Source organism: Pogona vitticeps, chromosome 3 (genome assembly GCF_051106095.1).
Source record: "Pogona vitticeps strain Pit_001003342236 chromosome 3, PviZW2.1, whole genome shotgun sequence".
Lineage (NCBI taxonomy): Eukaryota > Metazoa > Chordata > Lepidosauria > Squamata > Agamidae > Pogona > Pogona vitticeps.
In genome coordinates, this window is record NC_135785.1 from 72,700,566 (window position 1) to 72,708,735 (window position 8,170).

Genomic DNA, 8,170 nt, shown 5'->3' on the forward strand with positions numbered 1-8,170 from the left:
GTCCACTAATGACGATGCTCATTCTGCAAAAGAAAAAGGAAAAAAAATCCTCAGGTCTCTTCTGTAAACTTAGCCTCCTGAGAGAAAAATTACTACAAGGCTGTTTCCCAAGCTGCCAAGACACCACTGGCTTTTCATTTCTATGACTTCTCTTTTTCCCAAGGACCTTGCAATTTAATCAGGACTTCTTAATAGTACATGAATTCTAAATTGCAATCATTTGTTGCCAAGTAGCCGCAGGCTTTCCTGTCTCTTAGAAATATCTCTGTTATTTCCTCTTTTTAGAGTTTACGTAAATAAAATAAAATAAAACTTTTACCAACCATACTTGCTGCTTCATGTTCTTGGCCAAAGTATCTTTCTGCAAAAATTGAAATCTATTTCCTACCATTTATCTTGTGGATGCTGTCTCGACTCCTTAGTTTATTTTATTTTTAGGTAATCGTGACTGCACCATGTACAGCAAATAAGAACAGCATATTATCAAAATGACAATGGTGAGTTTTATACGGGTGGTTTCAAGAAACAAACCAAAATATTTTCCCCCATTGAAATAATATCTCAAGGCAATGTTCTCAGCTCTGATTTAATAATGATGGTATGTATAAGAGAAGGGTGGAAACAACAAGTACTGTCTCAGTAGCCCTATCATCCCTCCTCAAAGACCTTCAGGTGAATGATGGGGAAGGGGCTGTGTCTTTAAGGCAGACAAAGTCAAAATCAGAATCAGCCCTCACCTTGGCCTTTTGAGACCCATAGTTGGTAATCTGGCCTGATTAGCCACATAAATTTGGCTGAATAATTCTCTTACTGCTATGAGGCCACCTCAATTCAACAAATTAGGTCAGAGTTAAAGGAAGTGTTGAAAATAGCCTTAGCTATTAAGACCTCAGTATTTAAACTTATACAAAGCAGGAGGTGAGAATCCATGAATCTGTCTCAGGCTAGGATTTATTTTATGAAATAATATTATCATTGGTAATTTTAAATGTTTAAGTTATGGAACTTGCTTTTTTTAAAAGCAAGAACAATCAACATTTATCTCCCTGATCACTATCATTTTTCTTTATAATCCATAAGTGGAATATGTCCACTGCTTTGAATAGTGTTTAATATGATAATAACAAAAGTCTGATTGTCAGTATGATTTCATTTTTGTTGGCCTGATTCCCCCCTTCATAAAAACAGAAGAATTATTCTGGATTAAAACAAAGGTCTATCCAAACCAGCCTTCTGTTTCTAAGAGTAGACAACCAGGTGCTGTGAGAAGCTGTAAAACATGACTCCGTTTATTTCTTAATTCAATTATTAGCCACCCTATATCCATCTGTTCTCCAGGTGACATATACAAAGACAGAGAAAACATAAATAAAATCCACACACTTCTTACCAGAATCAAAGCAGCACAGAAATAACTGAAACAGGTGGAGACTAAAACATAGCCTGCATACTAGTCATGATGGGCACATATTACCTCCAGTTGTTCAGGAACACAGCTTGATGCAATGAACTGTACTTGGGCTTCTTTTGAAGGAGGTTCAGAAATTTCTACCACTATAAAGCCCTATGGCAAAAATGCTGGCTGGAATCAGGAGTTATGATCTTGCCTGTCCTTCAGATTCCAGTTACCTTTGGTCTTGCCACACAGAGAAAGAAAAGCCTCCAGGCACACCTCTAGTGCATCTCCAACTGTTCCTAAGCTAGGCTGAGCCACAGGTGACATGCTGGTTCTTGACCATGTTTCCCCCCTCCTACCTCTACTTTTTGTTATGATTTAGAAAACAGAAAACTGATCTTTTCTATTATTTCAGTGGCAAATCAGCAAGCAAAATGGTATCTGTTGGATAATATTGCTGAGAAATGACAACTCTAGAGATCCTCTCCTTGGACAGATGTGCGTAGTAGGATGAGAAACAATCACCATAAAGGGGGGCGGGAGAGTCTAATCCAAAACTGACCTGGATTTGAAAAAACGGATACAATAATGAGTTTCCAGCAAACCAGATTAGTCTATGCCTTACTTACCACTGCATGAGGATCCTTGTGGAAAGCCAGTATCTGCAAGCTACCGAAACTGTGAGGTATTGTTCCTTTAAATGTTTTGAAGTTGCATTTTATCACCAAGATCAACATTCTGCTTCCTTTCTTCTTTTTCTTACTAAATTTATGTAGCATTAAATTGCCTGTACCCCTAGGAACTCTGACTCTGGACAATTCCAGAACACAGGACATGAACCCTGAACTAACCACATGGGGCTGTGAAATGGAGCTGTGAACAACCATGACTGTAGGCTGAAGCCAATTCTGTGACATATGAAACAAACTCCACACCAATTAGACCTGAGGAAATGTTCCTATCAGTACCTGTGACTGTAAGCCAAAGCCAACTTTATTACAACAATGCTTGGTCAAGATTTTAATTCTCATGACATTGAACATGTACCCACAGTATGATTCCCTAAAATCATTCCATAGTGGCATAAATGGAGAACTTTTCCATTTAATTATCCTGGTGTTAGATCTTTCATAAATTTACACATGCTGACTTTATCTGCTGTCTGAGAAGAAGCTCCCTGTGGTACAGCAGTAATTATTGGTTTTATTCTGTGAAAGTGTTTCATATCTTTAACAGTATTTGTTCGGTAATGATAAACAGTCAGTGGCTGAAACAGTAAATCACAGTAGTGTAAGCACTTGAATTACTGAGAATTTTGGGTGTCAACTCTTCCAAAAGTTCTGTTGATACAAATGGTTTACTCTAACTCTGGTTTACTTTAAAACAGCAAGTTGCAACTAGACTAGATCCAGTTGAATCTAGGGATCTTATGGAGTAGTTAACTCATCAAAATGGCTGCTGATTCAATGGCCTGCTCTAGGGTGATTTACTACCCCAGCTTGTGGGGGAGTAGGGCAATGTAAAGTCTGCATAATTAAATTGTAAACTAGTCAGAGAGGGAGCTTTAATTACTATTGGGCACATTTTATAAGCAGCATACTTTAAGGCCAAATTTGGAACTCTTCACAGAATTTTAACTCAGTCATGAGGAATTCATGGATCTCACATGAGAGCTCCCTGCTCTTTCTTCACTCCAAATCTGTAATATTGGACACTTTATATAACAACACTTTGCTACCTAGTAGAATTTTTAGAAGGAAAAATAAACTAATAGATATACATATACCAGAAGTGGATCATATCAAATACAGTGGTGCCCCGCATAGCGATGATAATCTGTTCCGAAAAAATCATCGCTATGTGGATTCGTTGCTATGCGGGGCAAAAAAGCCCATATGAACGGATTAAAACACGTTTAATGTATTCCTATGGGCAAAAAACTCACCGTTATGCGGAAATCCTCCATGCGGCTGCCATTTTCGCTGCCCGGTAAATGAGGAAAGGGCGCGAAAACACAGCAGGTGGCCATTTTCTTTACCCAATGGCCATTTTGGAACCGCCGATCAGCTGTTAGTTCACTATGCAGATTCGTCGTTAAACAAATCACTCGTTATGCGGGGCGCCACTGTAGTTGTAGGCTTTCATCTCCATGGTGTGTTCAATAAGATGTTCTGATGAACAAACCATGACCAAAAGCATAATTTGTTGGACCCTCTAGTCCTAATTTTGTTCCAGAGCTTGGAAAAATTATTGGTCATGCTGACTGGGGGATTCTGGTAGTTGTAGTCAAACAGTGTAGCTTTTCCAAACTGTGGTTTATTCTCTTCAAATGGCTATTTATTTGAAATGTCATACTGTTCCTACAGTCACTCTCAGGACCAATTAGTGCAAGCACATTGATGGAATGTGAACACTAATATTGTGGACCAAACACCACATGGACCACCTTGTAGTCATGTGGTGGTTTTGTTGAAGTAGCAGTTGTCATCAGTTAAATCTTCCCACTAGGGGGTGAATTGGGGCATATAGAGTTGAAGTATCTGTTTAAAACAGTGGGGGAAATCTAAGGTGTAAGTGCCCATTCAACAAATAGATCCAAGTTAGCAAGCTTACTATTTTATATGTTGGGATGAGTCATCCCTGTAAAACTTGCATGAGGACACTGAATACAAACCTATCACAGTGTGTGTTTGTATGGAAAGTGGGGGTGGTGTTAACATGGCATAAAAGCTTTGTTGTTTTTTGACAATTCATGGTCATTGTCATCAGGCATTTTCTATTTAAAGTCTGCATGTGATTACCAAACATTGCCTTACAGTTCCATGTTGTTGGTTAAGTGATATAATAGAACTGTACCAAATATGTAAAAACATTCTACATTTTGTTTTAATGATTTGCATGTTTGCAGCAATACTTGGTGACAGTATCTTCCATTCTTAACCATTTGGGGGCCATTATAGGCAGTAACAGACATATATAATTAGTGCATTTTTAAGACATAAATTGCTGCCTTTGGGGCCACTAGATAAAACAGCTACAATCTGTCATGCCACATCTCATTCTCTTCTCTGCATCTGATTGTTGAAGAAAATTAACTAATAAAAATCATGCTTATAATAATTGCAACATTAGAATTGTTTCCTTAACCAACAAAGAGAAAAATATCAGCACCAGATGGCTAGCTTCATATTAATGATCATAGCCCAATTTTTTCCTAAGATACTGAAATGAACACATAAAAGAGGAAATTAAGTGGATGGAAATTTGATCCCATTGAAGTCATTTGGAATTTTATTGCAGGTTTAAATATGTAAAAATTCTCCTTATTAAATTACAAACAAAATCCAAACACCATATATCCCTTCTGGGTTAACATGATGATTTCTACTGGGCAGAGAATGCTCTCCATATTCTGTTCTCACCAAGCTTCCATTTCACATGTGTATATGTCATATGTTTAATGAATGCACAGCATATGAAATTGGTTATGACTGAGCAGACCAAGTTTTTGGTTGGTGGAAAAAAGGAGCCATATCACAGGAACATGAATAAAGGGTGAAACAAGTTCTTATTCTTTTTCCCCCCACTCATATGACGTGCTCCTGTGTATATTCTTCCCCCTCTCCCATCTATCACTTTAGGTAGGGTAGAGCAATTTGTGGTCTTCAAGATGTCATTTATCCTGTATTTCCCATCATCCTTCAAGAATGACTATGCTAGCTAAACCTGAACAATGCTGTGGTCAAGGAACATTTGGAGGACTACACCTGCCACTTCCTATTAAATTTTCAGGCTTTGTTCATATCTTTCTATGTGTCAAGACTGGATTAACCTTCAGGCCAAGGGTAGACATCGTGGAGTCTGTGGAAAATTCAAGCAACCTCTGATATGGTAAATAGCAACTCTTGCTTTCAGAATTGTGGGACAGCTCCCATTGCCGCCTAGAGTGGTCTATTGACTAGCTAGGCGGGATATAAATAAAATAAATAAATAATGATAATTGCCAACATAAAAAAATTTCAATAGCCTATAAACATTTACAATTGACTTCATCATATTGTGAGGTTCCTGGTGTTTAGAAACCTCTATCCATGTGGTTGTCTAGACATTGCTCCCAAAAATGACACCAAAATGCGGCAAACATGTTCTGACAAATATATACAGAGTGGGATTTGTAGGTTCTACACATTAGATGTGCATCTGATTTCCTCACATCAGAGTCTTGTATTTATTTCAAAAAATTCTCAGTAATTTTTTTGCATCAAAAGGGTGAAGAATAAGAAGATGGAGACCTGAATGCTGTTTTTGAGGTCCTCAGGCTCCCTACAAACCTGTCCTGTTGAAATAGAGTGGTAAGTGCACAGTGCCAAATTTCAGGAGCAAACCCTTAAAACAAAAAAGGAAGTGCTTCCTTTGAAAGAACTTGGTATTTGGACACAGCCAAGTTGTCCACTCTAGTATGAAGGTGAATTAAAAAAACACTGCCTTGTGAAAATGACAGAGGAAACTCCCTGATGGAGTTAAAATATAATGTTACTCATTGTTTCTATGAAAATGCCATAAGAAGGGATAATGTTTGGAATCTCAAAATATGATGCAGTTTAATGTCTTAATTTTGCTCAATGTAATCCTGTATGCTGGAATATTTATACATTTTCAAAAACAGTTTTAAGGTTTTCTTGCATATCATAGTCTTTGTTTTAAAGAAGCTGCTTGAAGGTATCTCTTTTGATTTTCATTGCAAGCTTATGATCCAAAGTACCTCCATTTGTCAATATGGTCTACATTTTCATTTTGGATTTTGAAATGAATTTCTTGGGCTACTTTCTTTTTACAGATTATCATGGCTTGGCATTTTTTTACATTAATTTTTAGACTGGTATTTCACTGACTTTATTAAGTAACCATTGCAGACATCTAAATTTTAGCTATTATTAATGTACTCGTTGCATATCATTTTCATGGAAAGGTTGTTGATAACCTCTCCATTAAAACGTTGCCATTAATTAAATCAGCAAGTGCTTCTCTAAAAATGTTCTCAGAGTACAGCTTCAAAGCAACTGTGAAGTTATACATCCTTTTTGTACCCCTTCTTGAGTCTCTATGTCACCTGATCTTCAACTTTCATTGCAGCTTTTTGTTGCCAGTACAGGTCGAAATGTACATAAATATATCTTCAATCAAGACCGTTTTTACCAACAACCTGCCATGTTGAACTTCATGAAAATCTTTCTTGTAGTCAATAATGGGAACATTTAAGTCACAGTTTCTCTTCCCAAATACATATATGCAGAATAGTCCTCCTCTGGTTCAAAAATATCCTTTCAATCAAAATTGAGTCCAGCTTTGCCATTTTTTTTCTCATTTGCAATGCATTTCTGGTTTCTGTATTTCTGGTCCAGTTATCTTCTGATATAATAAATTCCCTTGGTCTGTTATCATTCCACACAATGATTTTATCTTTGACCACACGTATCATTTTTATTGGTAGCAGCAATAGAGAGGGCTAGAAAAAGGAAAGATGGAAAAGATGGTTCTGTAAACAATCTGTATAAATATGTTTGGGATATGGCTCTTGCTGTGAGGTAAATGCAAGAAGTTTGAAGAGCTGGGAAACAAATACTGTAGAGTTGAATGACGTTGAAGTGACATAGTCTTCACTTACGGTTTATGCCCAGCAAAGGGATGAAAATAGACAGCAATTTCCAAATTCACACGGAGTGCTGTAGAAATATCTTTTGGATGATAGTTACTGGTTAAATTGGGAGATGAGAGACCACTTCAGGGTGGTTTTACTATGTATTTTTTCTCCCCCCTCCCCTTTGGTTTCACTCTCTTTTAATTATTCTTATTTGCACTTGTCTTTTGTATAATTATATATTAAATTTTAAAAAATTTAAAAGATATCAGAGAACTGTTTCTATCAATTAGTAGTGGAACTGTGATTTTTAAATACAGCCTTGCCTCCTTGATCCTTTTATGCATATTAAATGAGTCATCGACCTTCATAATGTTTCCGTACATTGTTCCAAACACAATTTCCCCTTCATTTCTCTAATGTTATTTTGGATGTACAACTCTTTGTATGGTATGTTTTTGCTATTTTTTTCTTTCTAATATTTTTCCCATCACCTCCTTTTTGTTTTTATTTACATTTCTGCTTTTGAGGTTACTGTTGGTCACATGTAATAATGCCTTCGTAAGTTTGGAACAAAGAACAAGTATATTTGAGTATCTTATTGATGCTTTCATGAATCCCTCCTTAAAAGCAATTTTTGCATTTTCTTTAATTTGAAACAAATAACAATGATGACAGGATGAGAAGCTGAATGTACATCAGTTCTAGGATAAATCTTCAGTGGATGAACCTGGCTTTGGTGCTTCTCACTAATTAGGGTACAATATAATCAGCTCCTATCTTTGTTTCAATAATGTTAATGTTACCTCATGGGAATTTGCATCTATGCAATCTCCTGGGTGATAATTTGAATGTAGTGTTGCTAACTCTTAAGTGTTTCTTCACAAAATTGCATCCTTTCTTAACAATGTTCATTTCATGTTCCTAATCTCCCCCCACAAAAAACAACAACAACAACACTCTAAAGGCTTCTTTCCTTATCTTAATATTAAATCCCCCAATTATGCACTTCAGGAGTTGCTTTTTTGGGTATACAAAGCTTTATAACAGTTTAGAATTCTCCATAGAATGTTTCTATGCTTTCATCGGTGTTATCAATAGTTGTGGCACATATTTTACAATTTTTTGCTGTTAAC

The 8,170-nt window shown here is 36.6% G+C and overlaps 2 long non-coding RNA genes across 2 annotated transcripts in view; both read left to right on the forward strand.

Annotated features, from left to right (window-relative positions):
* Positions 1-1,374, forward strand: part of LOC140705946 (uncharacterized) — a 56,185-nt gene extending 54,811 nt beyond the window's left edge. Inside the window, exon 3 of the long non-coding RNA XR_012085581.2 lies at positions 439-1,374. This is a non-coding gene — a long non-coding RNA (uncharacterized LOC140705946). The remainder of the gene's footprint in view (positions 1-438) is intronic.
* A 437-nt stretch (positions 1,375-1,811) lies between these two features.
* Positions 1,812-6,822, forward strand: LOC140705945 (uncharacterized). The gene is made up of 4 exons (XR_012085579.2): positions 1,812-2,081; positions 2,196-2,372; positions 5,665-5,748; positions 6,530-6,822. It is a non-coding gene; the product is annotated as an uncharacterized LOC140705945 (long non-coding RNA).
* Positions 6,823-8,170: the final 1,348 nt, after the last annotated feature.